The following is a 19,964-nucleotide window of genomic DNA, read 5'->3' on the forward strand; positions in this document are numbered from 1 at the left end:
GCGGTAGGAGCTGCCGCCACCGCTCCCCTGGCGGTAGGAGCCCCCACCTCCGCTGCCCTCCTGACGAAACGGACCGCCGCCGCCACCGCCACCCTCCTCGACGGAAGGGCCGCCGCCGCCGCCGTTGAAGTTGCCGCCACCCTCCCGGCGGAAGGAGCCCCCGCCTCCGCCCCCGAAGTTGCCCTCCTGGCGGACAGGACCGCCTCCGCCGCCGCGCTCCCGGCGGGAGGAACCGCCACCGCCGAAGTTGCCGCCCTCCTCGGCGGAAGGAGCCGCCGCCACCTCCCTCATGGCGGCGACCCCCGTCGAGCCGCCGAGCCGGGCCCCCGCCAGCCTGCTGCTTTCACCGTAGCGGCCGCTACCCTGCCCCCGATTGTAGCCGCCGCCACCACCACCGCTGCCACCCTCCTCGCGAACCCCGCACCGCCGCCGCCCCTCCGCGCGCCGCCCGTCACCGCCCTCACCGTCGAGCCGGCGCTTGTTGCGGCCGTCGCCACCCATCGCCGTCACCTCCGCAAAGGAGCGAGAGAGCGCCGGTGGTTGAAGGGGACGAACAACGAAACGCCTGGAGAAGCGCCGCCGCACCTCCTCTCCTCTTGCAAGAAACCCTAAAGAAGGATCAGAAACCCCTTTTTGCATCCGCAGCCACCTCTTAACCCCGATAGAGGCCCCTTCCAGGCCCGTTGGAAAGGAAAGCAAAAGTGGGCCAAGCCCAACAAACGGCCCGGAGCCCCCGCACGAACTCCGGCAGCTCGGGGAACTCCTCCAGGCCCGGAACAGCCTTGCCGGCAGGCCGGCCCAAGTCCAGCCCAGACAGCCTCGGCACGGACGCTCCCCGCGGGACGCTCCTCCCTCCTCGGTCCCGACCTCGGGCGGCGCCGCAGCCGCCGCCGTCTCCCGCTGGTCGTTCGGCCGCCGATCTCCCGTGACCGGGCCGCAAACCGTCGGGAGGAGCCACCCCCGTGGAGCCCCGACCACGCCGCTTCCAGCCGGCATCCCCAAGTCGCCCGAACCCGGGAGATTGGCCCGCCGAGAACCGCGAGCCCTTGCCTCCCGGCGCAAAGGCCCGTCGTCGACGGTGGCGGAGGGAGCCCCCAAGCTCCTCCGCCCGATGGATGAACCCATCCAGCCGTAACCGGGGTCACCGGCCGCCGCCGGCCCTCCGCAGAGGACGAATCCCCGCACCCCGACTCCGCGGCCACCTCAGCGCGGCAAGGGTCCTCGCCCGCGTCCTCGTCGTCGGAAACCGCGAGCGCCCGTAAGCGGCCAAGGCTCCGCCCCATGCCCTCACCGGGGGACGGAACAGAGCAGAAGGTGCCCGCCCTGGCCGCCGTCGGGGGCGAGCAGGTCGCCGTCGCCCCGCCATCGCCTTTCGAATCGCCCACACCTGTCCGAACCGCCATCTGACAATAGCAAAAATTAAGAGGGTAATAGAGTATTTGTCAATAACTACAGGTTTATAACATCAAGGAATAAACTTCCACAAAGGAAAACCATAATACTCTCAAGCATAATGGTACAATGCACCCATTTTCATGATCAAAGTCCGGATACTATTAATTAGTGATCTGCTAATTCAGCAAATCCTATGTTTTACCACATGTAGAAACATAACCATTAGGATGTGTTCACTGAATAGAAGAAAGGCGAAGAAAGGCCTACGTGTATCAACTAATGGCGTTGAGGCATCTGTTGAGCATTTAACTATCATAAGAGTTGCAGCTTTAACCTATACTGCCCCACATAATCGAGTTGTAAGATAGCAAGATATCATAAATTAAATTTATATCACTGGAGGTAATATATCAATGGTAGCGTGGCGAAGCCAACTCACATTCTTGTGTACTCACGGACTAAGATGTTAGCGGCATAGAATCCGAGCCCAACTTAAGTGTTCTCAATTATATTTAACAAGAGTTTAGATATAACTCCCTCATAGTCTCCCAAAATGTCTTATAATATGGAACAGTTCCTAATTCATTACAACCAGGTAATGCGCACATCCCCGAGGGAACATAAAGAAATCAAATTTTCAGATAATGAGACACATAGTATAACACATTCATATTCTAAGGTAGCTGTTTAAGCATGCTTCAAACTTAGCACATCCATCAGGAAACAAGATTACAAGATAATAAAAAGGATTTCATTAGGATAGATAAAACAACCTAGCGAGATGGTATATTTCCTTCAGAGACAAAAACAACATATCAGTTTATTACAATTGAGGTCCCATTTTGACATTGTTGCAAACTTGGAGTGTCTATATACTTTCAATTTAGACAAACTTGCGACATCCTTTTGTGGACGGAAGGAGCAGTATTTTCATAGTAATGTAGTTTTCTATGTTTGTAGTGTAGCAACGTAGTTTCCTCCCTTTTATGGTACCTTGGTGTATCAGTATAATTTAGCTTCTACAATTTTATTTTGTAGCAATAAATATATGTACCCCAAGCACATTGTACTATATAAAAAATGAGTGAATCTACACAGTAAAATTAGATTAGATACAGCCAAAATGAGTGAATCTACAAAAGGCTAAAATGTCATATATTCGTGAACAAAGAGATTATTAGTTGTGTCAATAAAGGTCGGAAAATAGCGAGCATGGATAGGTAACCCAGCAGCGATACATAGCTCGAGGCCACGACGTATGCCGTCCTGGACGTCGAGTGCTCATGCCGCCGCGGCGCAGCTCAAGGCGACGACGCCGGCCGTCCTGGACGTCGAGTGCTCATGCCGCCGCGGCGCAGCTCAAGGCGACGACGCCGGCCGTCCTGGACGCCGCGTGCTCTGCCGCCGGGGCGCAGCTCAAGGCGAAGACGACGCCGGCCGTCCTAAACGTAGAGTGCTAGTCCCGCCTTGGCGCATCTCAAGTCGACGAAGCTGGCCATCCTGGACGCCGCGTTCTCGTACGTGCAACCGCCGCACAGCTCAAGGTGACGACGCCCGGCCAGCCAGGACGCCGCGTGCAGCTCAAGGCAACGACGTTGGCCGTCCTGGACACCGCGTTCTCATCATGACGCCGTGGTGCAGCTCAAGGTTCCGACGCCCGCTCGTTCCTGGACGCCGCGTGCTCGTGCCGCGACGGCGCAGATCAAGGCGACGATGCCCGGCCGGCCAGGACGCCGCGGCGCAGCTCAAGGCAACGACGTCGGCCGGCAAGGACTGCGCGCCCTGGTGCCCCAACAGCACAACTAAAGGCGAAGACGTCCCGCAGACGCGGCCGAGTATTTAATTATGCGAACTTGCAGGTTCTGCTTCGTACCGTGTGTTCATCGTCCTGCACCCATGCACTCATCCGGTGTTGATTCACTGTGCTGCCGCTCGCCGCCGGTGATCGATCAATCTAAGAATGTACGGCAGAACGACGGTACCCCATTCCTTGCATCCATCCAAGGAGGGGATCCTTGAAGAAGCTGGGGCGCATGATGACGACGGGGATGGCGCTGTGAAGCTCTGCGAGCAACATCTCGCCCATGGCCTCCTGAAGCTGTAGCTTCTGCTTCTCGCACTTTGATGATGATCGTGTCAGATGCTGAATCACGTTGATAGTTATCGTGAGTGAGTGAGCGCAGGGCGACCCTCCCGCCCCTCCGCGCGCCCGTCGTCCGCCCTCCCGGCGGCGGCGGCCCCTTCTCGCCGGCCGGCCCCGCGGCCCCGGCTCCTCTTCCCCCGCGTGGCTGCACCCCTTCTGCCCCGCGATGGATGGTGACGGGTCCTCCAGATCCCGCCGGTGGTATGCCATGGTGGAGGAGGACGAGCAGGAGGAGCTCGCCTCATCCGGATCCTCTTCCCACCGCACCTATTCCGACGTGGTGAGGGACGGCTCGCCTAGCCCCGCGCGGGCGGCCTCCCCTGAAGTGGCGCAGGTTGGTGGTGGTGGTGGTGCGGCGGCGGCGCGCCCGCAACCTGTTCGACGGTTGGCCTCGACGATTTCGCGGCCTGAGGCATCGCGCGTGGATGGTTCTGGCCCAAGCCGTGGACTTGGTGGACGCAGGGGGCCTCAGCCCAAGCGGCAGCGCCGCCGCGCTCCGCTCCCGTCCTTCTCCGTGCCGGCGGGTGTGCCGGCGGGGTTGGCCGGGCTCTGTTTCAACTGCGCGGAGCCGGGGCATGTGGCGGGCTGCTGCTCTGGCCCTCGGCGATGTCTCACCTGCAAGAGCGAGGAGCATGTGGCGAGGCAGTGCCCCATGTCGGTTCCGCCCGTCGCCGGCGCTGTGGCTGTTGGCGCGCCGCCGCCGCCTCCTCGGGCGGCCCCTCCGCCTCCTCCTCCGCCCCAGGCTGCTCTTCCGCCTCCTCCTCCGCCCCAGGCTGCCCTTCCGCCTCCTCTTCCGCCCCGGGCTGCTCCTCCGCCACCCCGGGCTGCTCCTTCGACGGCCGCCGCTGCGGCGCTAGCGGAGCCTCGCCCGGTGGCGCCGGTTGCGCCTTACCGGCTGCCGCCGCATCCGCGTCCGGGTGCGGGTGCACGCGGCCCGGTGCCGAGGCCCGGCCTTCCATCAAGGACCGCTTGGGTGAGGCTCGGGGCAGACGTGCGGCGCGCGGCGGTCGCCGGTGGCTCGCGCAGCGCGACTCCGTGCGAGTGCTCGGTGTGGGCGAAGAGGTGGAGACGCCGTACTCGCGTGGTCTTCGGCCTGGAGCGGGCGATCCGGGAGGGCCCCGCCGTGGGGGAGCGCGGGGAGTCCTCCTATGCCGGGCGCGCGCGGCAGGAGCAGGAGTTGCGCGAGGCGGCGCTCGGCTCGCTGTGGTGGGTGACCGCCCTGCCGTGGACGTCGCCCGGAGTTTGGGGCCGCTCGTCCAGCGCGGGAGCGCTGCATCATCTATCGCACTCGCGAAGTCGATGAGGCGGAGCGTGCCCTCAAGTGGGGGCTGGTGGCTTTCGTCTCCGGCACCAGGCGCGCCGTGAGCTGCTCCGCTGCGTCGGCGGCGGTGCTAGAGCGGTTCCCGGCTCTCGAGGGCCACTTCTCGGTGCACAGGTTTTGGCCGGCGGACCTGCTCGTTCGTCTTCGACTCGAGGGCCAAGCGCGACACCTTGTTGGCGGCGGACCCTTTCGACGGGCGCGACTTCTCCTTGCGCTTCGGCGTGTGGAACCGGCAGCTCCAGGCCACTAGGCGCACGATGCGCTATAGAGTGCACCCGGAAGTGGTTGGGGTGCCGGCGGTGGCGTGGAACCCGGCCACGGCCGGGATGATCCTAGGCTCCTCTCGCTTGGGTGGAGCGGCTAGGAACGGAGACGGCCAGCGAGGGAGGATATGGGGAGTTTCAGGATCACGGCGTGGACGGATGACCCGGCGTCGATTCCGAAGACCAAGGAGATTTGGGTGGCGGAGCCTCTCCTCTTTGGGGATGAGGACGACGACCTCCTTCTCCCTGTGGAGGCGCTGATTCCGGAGGAGGTCGCCTTGCTCGGACATGAGGCTACGGTGCACCTCATGCGTGTGGAGGAACCGGTTGGGGAGGCAGGCGGCCCTTCTCCCGGGGACGATCGTGGAAACGGCCGTGGTGACGACCATGGCGAAGGTGGTGGCGGCTTTGGCCGTCCTAGAGACTCCAGTGGGGCGCACCCACCCCGCAGAGGCCCTCCCGGCCCGGACCGTGACGCTCGTCCTCCGGGAAGGCGGGCGCTAGCGCGGCGGTGGCGCGGAGGCGCGGAGCGCGAGGTGGCGGTGGGTTTCTGCGCCACCGTTCGACCTTGGCCTCCGCCGGGTGACGTCGACGACGACGGCGAGGGGCGGTTTCAGCGAGCAGCCTGCAGAGGACACTTCCGCAGCCGGTCGGCAGCGGCTGCATGTGGATTGCGAGGAGGACGCACCTGCAGCTGGTTGCCGGCATCAACATGTGGCTTGTTGCGCGCGGCAACAGCCTCATGTGGAAGCAGCGCGTCCCGGAACTAGCTTCTCGGAGCGGCGGCGCGGGGCGTTCTGCCGAGCCCGGTGCGTTGGCCTCCGGGTGGCGCTGGGCGGAGCGCCTCTCCGGCTAGTTCCTCCGGCCTTGGGGTTGTGTGGCAGCCGCGGCAGCTCCGGCCCGCCGCTGTTCCGGCCGGCGTCGCTGCCAGCTGCTACCTCGCTGTGTGCTACGAGCTCTTCTTCAATCCAGTCGACTGACGTGGGTTCGCGCTGGCCCAAGGGGAGCCCAGTTCTTTGGGCCATTGACGACGAGCCACACTCGCCGAGAGGGCCGTTGTCCCCTAGCGGGCCTCTCTCGTCGGCTTCTTCTGTTAGCTCCCGTGGATCAGGTGGCTTCGGCTCACCTCTCTCATACTTCACCGTCGAGCTGTCCCAGGCCGCCGCCGCTGGGGCTGCACTTGAGGAGCTTGAGGAGGGGGAGTTTGTGCAGACGGCACCTCGCACCGCTGCCGTGTTGCCGGTGGTTTACGTGGACGGCTCTCCGGGCGTTGCTACCGCAACCTCGCAGGCCGTGGCTGCCACACCGGTGGGTCGGAGGTCCGGTTCCTCGCTTCCTCTACTTCAACCGGCCTCGACATGCGTCCGGAGTCCTTCCGCGACGGATGTCGCCGGCGTCGTACGGCTTTGCTGCCGAAGCCGGCACCCAAGCGCCCGCGCAAAAAGAGGGCCCCGCCTTCCGTGGTCCGCCGCAGCGAGAGAGTGGCCGGCCGCTTCGTCTGCGAGCACTCCCATCAAGCGAGCGGCAAAAGGCGCTCATGCTGCAGCTGGGGATCGCTCGCGAGGGCGAGGTGATTGGAGACGAGGCGTTGGATGCCTACCTGAGCTACTTTGACAAGACCATGTCGGAGGAAGACTTAACTGCGTGCTTGGCTCTCTTTGGTTGGTTGCCTTCGGCCCTTCCACCGGCCGACGTAGAGGAGGACATAGTGGTTTAGTGGTCCGTGGAGTTGTCTGTAGCTTTCTCAATGTCCGAGTTTGTTTCCTGGTTGGTGTGGAATGTGAGGGGCCCGAACTCTTTGGCCCGTTGTGACTCTATTTACCGGATCGTTTTGCTTTCGGGTGCGAGTGTGGTTTGCTTCCGGGAGACCAAGTTACGGGTGGTCTCTCGGGAAGTCGTGGATAGATGCATGGGCCGCGATTTCGACCAGTTCTTCTTCCTCCTCGCGGATGGCACCCGGGGTGGTATTCTTCTTGCGTGGAAATCGGCGGTGGTTGCCCTCTCCAACCCTCACTACTCCCCAAACGCCATTACGGCGCGGGTGGGAGGAGTGGGCGATAGTGGATGGTGGTTCACTGGAGTGTATGGCCCACAAAGCGACCCCGACAAAGTGCTCTTCCTTCAGGAGCTTAGGGACATTAGAGATCTCCATCCTGGCCCGTGGGCGGTGGCAGGGGATTTCAACCTCATCGTGGATGCTCAGGATAAGAGCAATGCTAACCTCAACCGCCGCATGATGGGCAAGTTTCGTAGGCTGCTTGGCGATTTGGAGCTCAAGGAGCTATACCTCAACGGGAGGCGCTACACGTGGTCTAATGAGAGGGAGCGCGCGACCCTGGAGAGGTTAGATCGGGTCTTCTCCACCGTGGACCGGGAGGCTGCTTTCCCTTCCTCCACCCTCTCGGCGCCGAGCTCTTCCACCTCGGACCACCGCCCGCTCCCTGTTGAACTTGGCGGCGGATTTTCCTACGGGCAAGCGCTTCCGCTCGAGGCCTTCCGGCCCAAGGCGGAGGGTTTCCGGGAGATTGTGGAGGCGGCGTGGGCATCGACGACCGTGGAGGCCAACCCTTTCAAGCGTTTGGCCGCCAAGCTGTCCGCGACCGCCAAGGCCTTGACTAAGCTGGAACGACCGCTTCATCGGTAATGTTAGGCTACAGATTCTGGTGGCGAACGAGTTGATCCTGCGACTGGATGTGGCTATGGAGTCGCGGGCGCTTTCCCGCGGCGAGCGTGGGTTGCGGAAGCTCCTTAAGAGGAAGTTGTTGGGTCTTGCATCGCTTGAGAGGACGATCGCACGCCAGCGATCCAGGATCACGTGGTTGAGCGAGGGGGATGCGTGCACCCGCTTCTTCCACCTCCACGCCAACCATCGGCGGAGGAAAAACTTCATCGCTCACTTCAAAGTGGATGGGTCTCTTGTGACGGATCAGGAAGGCAAGGCCAAGGCGGCGGACACCTTCTATGAGCAATTACTTGGCTCCTCCCCTGATCGCGGTTTCTCCCTCGACCTCGATTACTTGGGCATGCAGTCGCACGACCTTGTGGAGTTGGACGCTCCCTTCTCGGAGGAGGAGGTGTGGAACGTGGTCAAGGCTCAGGAGCCTGACAAGGCGCCCGGGCCCGACGGCTTCACTGGTCGATTCTACACGTCATGTTGGGAGATCATCAAGCATGATGTGATGGACGCCTTCCGGGCCATGTGGCTTGGGGACTACCGTGGGCTGCATGTGGCTAATCAGGCGTTGATCACGCTGCTCCCCAAGCACGCCGAGGCGGTGGAGGTTAAAGACTTCAGGCCGATCAGCCTCATTCACGCGTGTGGCCAAGTTATTGGCGAAGGTCCTCTCGGTGCGCCCGGCGCCGCGTATGCCGCAGCTCATCGGGCCTCACCAAAGCGCGTTCATCAGAGGTAGATGCCTGCACGACAACTTCCAGTTGGTCCAGTGCACGGCGAGGCGGCTGAACGCCCTCAAATCACCGGCCTTGATGTTCAAGTTGGATATCACCAAGGCCTTTGACACTGTGGATTGGGCCTTTCTCCTTCAGATTATGATCAAGTTGGGGTTTGGCCCACGTTGGACTGCGATGGTGGTGGGGTTACTTAGCACGGCTTCTACCAGGGTCCTGGTGAATGGTGCCGCGGGTGACTTGATCTACAACAGGCGTGGACTGCGGCAAGGGGATCCCCTCTCCCCCCTGCTCTTCGATTCGGTGATGGAGGCACTTCACCTCCTCCTTCAAAAGGCCACTTCTGAGGGGTTGCTTTCGCGGCTCGCCCCACGTGGTCTCCTCCACCGTACCTCTATGTACGCGGACGACGTGGTGACCTTCATCAAACCAGAGAGGGCGGATTTGCTGGCCTGTGCAGCGGTGGTGGAGGACTTTGGGGAGGCCTCAGGCCTCCGCACCAACCGAACCAAGTGCTCCCTCCACCCTATTCGTTGCACCGTGGAGCAAGTGGAGTTGGCTCAGTCGATTTTGCAGTGCTCGGTAGAGGGTTGGCCCTGCAAGTATCTGGGCCTACCCCTTGGGCTGCGCAAGGTTACCGCGGCTCAGCTGCAACCCGTGGTGGAAAGGGCAGCAAGCCGGCTGCCCCTGTGGAGTGCCCGATTGCTCAACCGTGGGGGGCGGACGATTCTGGTGCAGACCACCCTCAGCGCCATTCCGGTTCACGCGATGATGTCGCTGGACATCCCCCCCAAGACGATGCAGGCTCTCAGGAAGATTTGCCGGGGCTTCATGTGGAAGGCTAGGGCGGACGTGAGTGGCGGCCACGCGCTCGGTGGCCCGGGACAAGGTGACCTCTCCTAAATCCCGTGGGGGTCCGGGCCTTCCCAACCTTCGGTTCCTCAATCCGGCGCTACGTTGCCGGTGGGCGTGGCTACAGAGAGTGGACGCGACCAAGGCTTGGGCGGAGTTTGATCTCAAGGTTCCCCCCCTGGCCCGGGCCCTCTTCGATTCCGCCACGGCGGTGGTGGTTGGCAACGGGGCAAGAGCTTTATTCTGGAAGGATCGCTGGCTGCAGGGCGCTAGGGTGGCGGACCACGCACCCAATTTGGCGGCTTTGGTTCCGATCCGGAAGGCCAAGGCTCGCTCGGTCAAGGATGGCCTCGCCGGGGAGTGGCTGCGCGATTGTGGGCCGGACCTGAGTCCTGCAGCGGTGGCGGAGTTCTTCCACCTATGGGGCATCCTCGCTGGTGTCACCCTGGACCCGGAGCGAGAGGACTCCTTCGTGTGGCGGTGGTCGGCGGACCGGAATTTCTCCGCGAAGTCGGCTTACGCGGCCTTCTTTGCGGGTACTACGGTGGCGCCGGTTGCTTCGGAGATTTGGCGCTCGAGGGCGCCATACAGCTGCAAGTTCTTTGCTTGGCTTGTGTCCCGTAACGGATGTTGGACGGCGGATAGGCTCCGGAGGCGTGGCCTGCCGCGGCCGGCGGCCTGCCCCTCTCGCGACCGGGAGCAGGAGACGCTCCAACACCTCCTGCTTGGTTGCGTGGTTGCCCGTGAGGTCCGGGCGTGGGCGTTGACGCGGTGGAACAGGTTGGAGTGGATGCCTGGTGCGGGCTCGAGATAGTGCACCGGTGGACCTCGCTTCATTGCCCCGGTGCCGTGCGCGAGGGACTTGTGGACGGCGGTCATCCTTGTTTTCCGGTGTATCCGGAGGCATAGGAATGACGTGGTGTTCAATGGCGCCACCCCGGCGGTGGAGACCATTCGGCATAGGATTAGGGAGGAGTTTCGGAGGTGGCGTGTAGCTAGGCTTTTCCGCTCGGAGTCCTTCGGATTTCCCGAGCCTTTTCCTTTTTCGTGGCGGGACGGAGATTAGGCTTTCGTTTTTGTAGGGGAGCTGCCACCCCCTGTTGGCAGTAGCACTCGTGGTTCGGGCTTTCTTGCCCTTTCTTCTATATGATTAGTACACCTTCCAGGGTGTATTCTCGAAAAAAATGATGATCGTGTCCATCGCTCCGCACCTATGCACAGCTCAACCGTTAGTTAAACATGATGCTGCTCACGAGCCGCCGCAATATCAATCTAGCGAATATCAGGCCGACCGGCCGATCGATGATCGTTCCTTGCATCAATCCGAGGAGATCATTGAAGCTTTTTTAAGGCGCATGAGATGAGACGATGATGGCGTCGTGGACTCATGGCGCTGGCATAGCAGCACCTTGTTCACACGTTCGTGTTGTAACAACCGAAGTGCTGCCTGTAAAAGATCAGGTAGAGAGGATCTACTCGGATACCCGAGCCCTCCTTGAGCGTTTCCTTATATAGAAGATTTACATGAGAGAATACGTGGAGCTCGTTGTCCGCCTTGCCAAGACACGATCGACTTCATCGACCACACCGACGCACGCGGCCGTGCCGCCGTTTGCGGCGTCCACAACCGCCGGCTGATGCTGCCCAGGGCTGGCCTTTTCAGCACGGGATTACTTCCGTGTCACGCCAGAATTGGAGTATCGATCGAGCTCTTTTTTGATTGGGGGGAGACGTATGAAGGCAAGGATCCGGTTTTTCCTTTTAAACAGACTAGGAAAATTGCCCGTTCGTTGCATCGGGAGATCCATTGTTAAAATGAACTAATTTTTTTTTACCATGCATTGCAGGTGAACATGCATTGTTAAAATGAATCAGATTTTATTTTTATTTTGGCATGGCGCTATTTCATATAAAAAATTGTCATGTACAATACTTGACCCCGTAGTCAATCGATCCAAGTAACTCTGGCCTTACTTTACTCATTTCTCGTTCTATCCTTTAGTACAGCTCAGTTAGCGGCATCTCACATTATAGCAATTCCAGCTGATAAAGCTATATATCTATATTTATATATGTAATAAAAATATGTCTTAATTTGATCTTCTCTTACGTTTAATTTTTTTTATTACGCCAGAATGATAGATGATGGCAGACTCACGACAAGACGATGGTGTTTCGGTAAACTCAGCAGAATAGCAAGCCAGCGGCGGACCCACGACTCGACGGTGATACTGCACCCACGGCCACGGGCGGAGCCAGAAAACTTTTTTAGAATCGGCAAGGATGTACCAAATGGGGCAAAAAAGATTCTAAGTGGGGGCAAATCACCACTTAGCTATGCATGCTACAAAGAACTACGAGAATTTGGAAATGAGTGGGGGCAGTTGCCCCATGGATAACACATCGGATCCGTCCATGACAACGGCTTGATGGCGAGACCACACGCACGGCTTGACGGCGAGACCGCGGTGGACTTATAGCAACACGAAGGTTCTCGTGGCGGAATGGCTAGACAACAGCCAACTCTCGCAAAGTTAGCAATTTAACATAAATTTCGATTATAGAAGAGAAGATAGAGATAGATATATTAACTAAGTCAATAAAAAATACGAAAATAAACTCATTCTAGTGCATAATTATGAACACCCGCTGACATGTATAAATACAGTCCCAAAATACATTTTTTTTTGCATGGACATAAGTGAACATCTGATAGCCTCATAGCACATTACAGTTTGATAATTCGTCTGACTCCTGAGCCGATCATGAGTCTTTTTCTATGTTGTTCTGCGGCCTCGCAGCTTGCTTTTTCTCATTTCCCCGCTGCTGTTTTTCTCTCGAGCAATCAGAGATATATGGTCATATTCATTCTCAAACTAAGGAAGCATACACTATTGTGCAAGCGCGAGGTCGACGGGAGCTAGAGCTGCAGACCAAGTCAATCTACTGCTAATCACAATCCCCGATTTAGTCAATATCACTCCCAAGTAGATCAATCCAACGACATGTTTTGGTGTAAAACTCGCGGCAGCACAGGCTGCACAGCCGCCATGCCCTCCCGCTCCCGGACCACGGCGCTGTCCCAGACGACGGCGGCGGTCATCCCAAGCACGGTCATCCACGAGGATGGGGAACGGTGCAGGGTGAAGCGGTACCACATGCGTCGATGGCCAGGATGCCATGCTGTCGCGGCCAAATACCTCGAGATCCTGGCTAGAATTTTTCTTTGAATGCCGAATCCATTTACCGACGGGAGGCAGACAGAGGCGTCGACTCCTGGCCGTGCCCATCAGCACAGGCTTGAAGCTGCTCGGGGCAGACGCAGACCCAGGGCCAAGGCCAACTTGGATGCGCTCCTTCTTTCCACCGCGCCCTCACCGGTGCCATGGAGGAGGACGGGTCTGCGCGGCGCCGTGGAGGACGGAGGTTGGCGCTCAATCAGATCCTCCCTCCCTCGTCACCAGCCGTCTTGTCAGTCACGGTACCGCCCTCTCAGCCCGACCCCTTCCCTCTGGCATGGCTCCCTGACTATCCAGGTGCGGCGCCCCGTATACTCCTGTCAGCACCCTCGAGGCGGAGGCCTCGTCGACGGCAGTGCGGAGAGGCGCGGCTGTGCAATTTCGCCTGGTTGGAGGAGGAGAGCCGCCCCCAAGGGTCTGAGGGCCGCGCCGCGCGCCAGGTTCCATCTCCACAGGGAGCACAGGCATCGGGACCGGGACCGTCACGGTTCGGATGGCAGGCTACTCGATCTACAGGAACCGTTATTTTTCACTTGCCGGTGGTATTGACTGTAATTTCCAGGAAAATCAGGGGTAAAAACAGACAGACCAACAAGAAGCTCTTTTGCTTTTATTATTAGGTATAGATGGGCGAAACCGCTCAGATTTCAACGCAAGAAGCCAGTTTGTTGTACGTACCAATGGCCAGTAGAATAGCTAGGCACTCCTTGTCATAAGTTGACAACGCTTGGTTTTTGGGGCCAAGGGCTTTTCTTAAGAATGCAATTGGGTGTTCCTGTTGCATTAGGACAGCTCCTATACTGCTGTCTCAGGCATCTTTTTCCAGGACAAATTCTTTTGTGAAGTCTGGTAGAGCCAACATTGGGGGCTGCCACCAGTGCATCCTTCAAGGCTTGGAAAGAATCTTGCTCAGATGGTGTCCACAGAAATTGCGTGTTCTTGCGCAGAAGATTTTTCAGCGGCTTGCATATGCTACCAAACCCTATTATGAACTTTCTGTAGTATCCCGCTAGGCTGAGAAAGCCTCTCAGCAACTTGAGGTTGATTGGTCTTGGCCTCTGTTTTACTGCTTCGATTTTCGCAGGATCTGTTGCAACTCCTCCTGCACTTATAATGTGTCCCAAGTACTCAAGGGACTCCTGAGCAAACGAGCATTTGCTTTGTTTGGCATATAGGCTGTGCTTTTTCAAAAGGGTGAACACTTCCCGTAGGTGTTGAGCATGTTCTTGCAAGGATTTGCTGTAGACTAGAATATCGTCAACGAACACGAGCACAGTTTTTTGACGCTGTTCTGCAAAATTTGTTGCATCGCTGATTGAAATGTCGCTGGTGCTTTTGATAAGCAAACTGGCATGACATGGAACTCAAAGTGTCCTCTGTGAGCTTGGAATGCTGATTTCACTTCATCATTTTCTCCCAGTCGAATTTGATGATACCCCGATCTCAAATCAATCTTGGTGAAGAACTTTGCCCCTGCTAGTTCGTCAAGCAATTATTCCACAATTGGCATTGGGTACTTATCATTTACAGTGGTGGCATTGAGATGTCTGTACTCCACGCAGAACCTCCCACTGCCATCTTTTTTCTTGACGAGGAGAACTGGGGATGCAAACGGGCAGTGGCTTGGTTTGATGATAACCTTCTTCAGCAAGTCTGTAATCTGTTTCTCTATCTCGTCTTTTTGTTGTGGCGTATACCTGTACGGACGCACACTCACTGGTTTTTCCCCAGGCACCAGGTTGATATGATGATCAAAGGATCTTTGTGGTGGCAATTTGTTCGGTTCCCCAAAGCACTCACTGAATTCCTCCAACACCATTGCTATAAATGTTTGTGTTGCCTTGCCTCATTTGTTTTCTCTTGGACTGTGCACAGTTGAATCACTTGTGCCAGTGAACCATTCTTGATGAGTCTATGTAACCCAGGGCCTGATATTTGGGAACATTTATCCATGCGATTTTTTATTCCTCTGAGCGTGATCCGTTTGCCCTCGTGCCGGAATCTCAAGGGTTTCTTTTCCCAGTTGATCCGCATATCGCCACATGCTTCTAGCCAATCCATCCCTAGGATGATGTCATAGCCAGCAACATCAAATATGCGAAGAGAGGAGGCAAAGACGTTCCCTTGGCATTGCCACACCACCTCTGGTGCTATCTTGTCACACTTGACTTTGCCACCATTTGCGACCACCACTTGGGGGGCTCGATTTGCTTTTCTTTGAGGCCTAGTTGTGCCACAGTTTTGCCCGAGATAAACCTTCCCTGGCTGCACAAATTAGCTAGTACAAGAATTTGCTTTCCCCCAATTGTGCCATGCAGCCGAATTGTGTTTTTGGCCGCCATGCCTGTTGCTGCTGATATGGAAATTTTCATGAATGTTTCCTCTTCAGACGAGTTCTCTTCCTTTCCATCATCAGAAGCAGACTCCACTTGGAGCAGTTCTAGCAATTGCTCCACCACACCGATTGACACCGTTTTGGTGCATTTGTGGCCGGGGTGATACTTGTCACCACATTTGAAACATTCCCCTCATTCCCTACGTTGCGCTTTGAGTGTGCGCAGTGCATCTGACCAAGGGGGTTTTGCATCTGCCTTTTTCTCGGTGTCTTCTGCTGGTTGCTGAAGAATTCCTCTTGCAGAATAATATTTTCTGAACTGAGGTTTGGAGAATTCATTCTTGTATCGAGAGCTCAATATATGTCTTGATTCTTCCAGTATTTCCTCCTGCATTTCAGCAAGAGATAACGCAGCATCAACCGTTCTCGGTTCATGTAAACGTATAGCTTTCTGAATATCATGCCTTAGACCAGCTAAAAACTTAGTAACAAAAATGCCTCATCATAGTGTTTGTTATGAAGCAAAACTTTGTGTCTAAGTGTCTCGAATTCTGTATAATAAGCCTCTACAGTAGTTCTTTGTTTGCATCTCTCTAGGGCAGCTAGGTGTTTCAAGTGCTTGTTTTTCCCAAACTTACAATAAACAGCTACCACTAATTCTTCCCATGTTTCTATTTCATTGACAACCTCATAGTTAGTTAGCCAAAGAGCAGCATTACCATGGAAGTGTAAAGTATAAAAACTAGCCCAAGACTCTCTATCAACATCGTAGGTACTAAAATACTTTGGACGTGGCTAGCTAGCATCCGGTGCTGGTTTGTCCATCCCAGCATCCGGGTGCTGTTTTGTCCAACCCAGCATCCAGGTGCTTGTTAGACCAATTCAGCACTCAACCAAGAAAAACGAGGTTACACGCAAGGAAAAAAATAGACATTAGCGTGTGTGATGCACTTGCCAAACTAATCCGGCTCTACTTCCTTTCTGCAAGACGAGTTACTCCAAGTTTTCTTCCTTTCTGTAAGACAAACTACTCCAAGTCTTCTTCCTTTCTACAAGACGAACTACTCTAAAACTCCATGGAATTGGAAAGTGCGAGTAGATCTCAAAATAACACATGATCTTCTCCTGCATGAAAACAACTTAGCATCAATGTTAAGCAACTTTAATATTACCTAGAAAGCAAGTTAGCATAAATGTTTAGAAAAGTTAAGCATTGCCAGAAATCAACTTAAGAAGGCAGAAGTGAGTAAGTTAATTAAAATAGATAATCAACTTACGTTGCCCAGTAACCACGGCGGGCTTGCGCTCACGCTACACATCGTGGCGCCACCACCTACTCGAGCTAGGCACCATGGCCTCCTCCACTACCGCCCTGGAGATGTTACTAGCTATGTCGCCTTGGATCCACCGGTCCCTGATACAACTATCACAACTAAGCACCTTAAGCACGTTGAGAAGGCAACTTAATTAGACCAGTGACCAACTTAAGCATGTTGCTCAAAAATGAAAACCAAGATAGGCTGTAGATACCCACACAACTTAAGCATATTGGAAAGAATAAGTAAATTAATTTTTTGTTTCAATTTAACCATGTTGACAAGGCAACTAACTAAACCAGTGAACAACTTATGCATGTTGCTCAAAAGGAACACCTGCAAAGATTGCACAAATACACAGAAACTTAACCATGCTGGAGGAATCGATTTAATTAATTTCATTATACTCAACTTAAGAATGTTGACAAAGCAACTAATAAAATCAGTAGACAACTTATGCATGTTTCTCAAAAGAAACACATAGATAGATTATACCAATACCCAGCAACTTAAGCATGCTCTAAGAATCAACTTAATTTATTTCAACATACTTAACTTAAGCATAGTGATAAAACTACTTAATTAAATCGCTAGACAACTTATGCATGTTGCTCAAAAGAAACACCTAGATAAATTGTAGTGATACCCAACAACCAGAAAATAGCCAAGTTAGCAGCTTCTCAATCTGTAAAACTTAGTAGTGCCTGGGGGGCAATTTAGCAGCAATTAAGGTGCAACTTACGAGCTTCTTTGTCAGCAACTAAGCTGCTACTTTGCACACAACTTAACATTAAATAGCGAGCGACTTAACAATAAACACTGAACAACTTAGCAGCAACTAAAAAACAGATAACTTCACTTAAAAAATAAAGTTGGAAACTAGACAACTTAGTTTTGTAGCAAAGTAACGTGTATGGACAACTCCTAAAACTCAGCTCAAGTGTTTCGAAGAATTTAGTTAGATGAGCTGAGCAACTAAATCATTTGCATGATTGTCTACACGGAAAAGTAAAAACGACACATGCATTTACAGAGAAACTGTAATAGAAAACTAATTTTACCAAGGAGCAACAAGCAACTTAATAAAATGGAATAAACAACTTACTAAGTCGAATGATTTGCATCATCAATCAAAAGGAATAACCATCGTCCATGGATATGCAAAAAACAACTTAATAAATGGACAATAAACAACTTAAGGGAATGGGATAAACAACTTACTGTGTTAGCGTAAGTGGGTAAACCAAGCTGTCCGATGAAGCAACTTAGTTAGACTGGAAACTGCAACTTGGTTGACTACATGCTGCAACTTAGGAGAAAGCGTAAAACATCTTAATCTAAAGTGGATAATCAACTTGATGAAACATAATAAGCAACTTAAGAAACAACACGAACCTACAAAGGCCAAATGCATATTTCACAAGAAAAATGCGAAATGCATACTCCAGGTAGATAAAAAACAACTGTGTGTTGTGGAACAACAAATGTAACGTATGCAAATAATTAGAGAAATAAAAAAACACCATGATGAATAGACATTATGTTAAGCGCCTAATAAGAAAAGGGGAGAACAGAACTACAATCAATATGCAACTTAGGTATTTAGCAAAAATAACTTGATCATTATGATAATTCAACTTAAAATGACATTCGCCCACCTTTATGCATATAGTTTTATTAAAAAACAGCTAGCCCATATAGCTTTACGCCGTCGGGGACTCCGCTATGGTAAAGGTGTAATAAAAACATGTATTTAGCAAAAAGCAACTTAAATCATGATAGCAAAAAAGCCCACCTTTATGCATATAGCTTTAACAAAAAATAAGGCAGCCTGTATGCAACTTAGATAGAAAACAAAACGCAACTTAAAATTGATGCCAAGTCAACTTTTATTGCACATAAAACAACTTAGCTACCTAACTAAAAGGTAACTTAACTGAATTCAGTATACTACTTTAGCAGAGCGGATTTTTGGCTCACAGGAGCCACACTCAGTCACTCACCCAAATCACAGTCGCTCAGCCGTACATGGATATATGAACATTTATTGTGGGTAATAATTAAGTGAATTCTTCGAACAGACAATACAGATGCAATACAACACTGTGCCTGAACAAGGCCCCACACTCTAAATGCAGATATGAAGTATAGAACAATACATAATCTCAACATTCAATGTCTAGGCCGTTAGCAAGACTCTTACAACTGTTTCGTTGGTTTAATTGGTCTCACTTTGTGTTTGCCTGCAATTTTTCATGGATGTTAGCCATCAACATAGTGTAAGGTAAGTGTAAGTTAATATATCTCCCACGGCCAACCATTCCCATCTCCAAAACTCAGATTTGCATTGTTCTAGCAAACCTGCTACAATACTGAGTGAAAGCTCAATTCCTGGGTAAGTTGCTTACTACTGATGTAGTTGCAACCTTAGATAGAGTATCATTTATCAAAACTTAGGTTAAGTGATGGGAACAAGTTAAGCATGGTGATTAAAGCAACTTAATTAGAATTACTATAAAATTGAGGGGCATTTGGTTGTTAGTTAAAATTAGGTTAGATGATGGAAAGCAACTTATCCAGACTACAAAAAGCAACCTAGTTAAGTCATTAGATAATATGCAACTAGTACCATCTCTTATAATAAACTTAGTTTGGATGATAAAAATCAACTTAGTCAGATAATAAAAGTAACTTAAGTATTTTATCAAAACCCGCTTAGTTGATTCAGGGGATGCTAAAAATCAGAACAAATCTCCCTCAACAGACATTGCCGATGGGCGACTAATATAACATGCTACAGAGCAAGTATGTGCACATCAAAAAGGTGTGAACAAACACTAAACTGAGATCAGCATCTAACTATTCCCAATACAGGTTTTGGAATCAATTATGAGTGGAGATAGAGGTCCTTGGTGGCGTTACTTCACACATATGTAAAGCCATTCCTGGAGACTTGACCCAAGAACTAGAGCATGGCCAGACTAAGGAAGGATTTATAAAAGACCTCATCAATTCACTTAAAGCTAATATGTATCGTACTGCGTATTATCCTAGACTCAGGAGGGCAGTAGTTAAATAAGCTGTATGCATCATGGAGTATGATCCTAGCTTCACAAAATGTTTCATCAAATCGGATGATGGAAAAATGTTAATGGTAGCACGGACAAACTTAAGGGCTTAAAATTACAGGTACTCCGTACATCATGAAGCACAAGGTACACTGCCCGCGCTTGTGTCCGGATAAAAAGAAGTGATGGGTGGTAACAGTCTATATTGGTATTCTTAAACATCATTTCATAAGTGAGATGGAGGAGCTTACTCTTCATCTACAGCAGTACTGTGAAAGTTGTTGGTGCAATTCAAGAAGATTCCATGAATTGATTGCTTTGTGGCAAGGTTAACATAACAATACCAGCATTGCAGTTGGATTTTACAGTCTTGCAAAATCATGCAATACTTTCAACATGAGAAAAAGGCAGTAGCGCAGCAAACCTGCAGGTGATAGCACTCGCAACGCTGTGACATGACCACGATCAGAACCAACAGTAACAACAACCTGGCTGGTGCGCTACCGTGGTCGGCCACGACCAGGACCAGCAGTAAAACTGCCAGCTCCGGTGGCACTGGATGTGGGAAGCGTGGGCGTGGTGGACCTCTCTGCGGCACCCAGATGCGTGAAGCCCGCGTCCTCG

General features: G+C 53.4%; 2 long non-coding RNA genes across 4 annotated transcripts; both read right to left on the minus strand.

Moving 5' to 3' along the window:
- Window positions 1-12,002: 12,002 nt before the first annotated feature.
- LOC124652361 lies at window positions 12,003-15,445 on the minus strand. 2 transcript variants are annotated; one of them, XR_006987683.1, is made up of 2 exons: window positions 13,300-15,445; window positions 12,003-13,131 (listed from the first exon to the last, which is right to left on the minus strand). It is a non-coding gene; the product is annotated as an uncharacterized LOC124652361 (long non-coding RNA). The 2 variants fall into 2 exon arrangements; XR_006987684.1 differs by having other exon boundaries at window positions 12,003-13,170.
- Window positions 15,446-15,747: 302 nt separating this feature from the next.
- LOC124652360 lies at window positions 15,748-19,908 on the minus strand. 2 transcript variants are annotated; one of them, XR_006987682.1, is made up of 3 exons: window positions 17,494-19,908; window positions 16,234-16,370; window positions 15,748-16,081 (listed from the first exon to the last, which is right to left on the minus strand). It is a non-coding gene; the product is annotated as an uncharacterized LOC124652360 (long non-coding RNA). The 2 variants fall into 2 exon arrangements; XR_006987681.1 differs by having other exon boundaries at window positions 16,234-16,379.
- Between the last annotated feature and the right edge of the window lie 56 nt (window positions 19,909-19,964).

This window comes from Lolium rigidum, chromosome 5 (genome assembly GCF_022539505.1).
Source record: "Lolium rigidum isolate FL_2022 chromosome 5, APGP_CSIRO_Lrig_0.1, whole genome shotgun sequence".
Taxonomy (NCBI): domain Eukaryota; kingdom Viridiplantae; phylum Streptophyta; class Magnoliopsida; order Poales; family Poaceae; genus Lolium; species Lolium rigidum.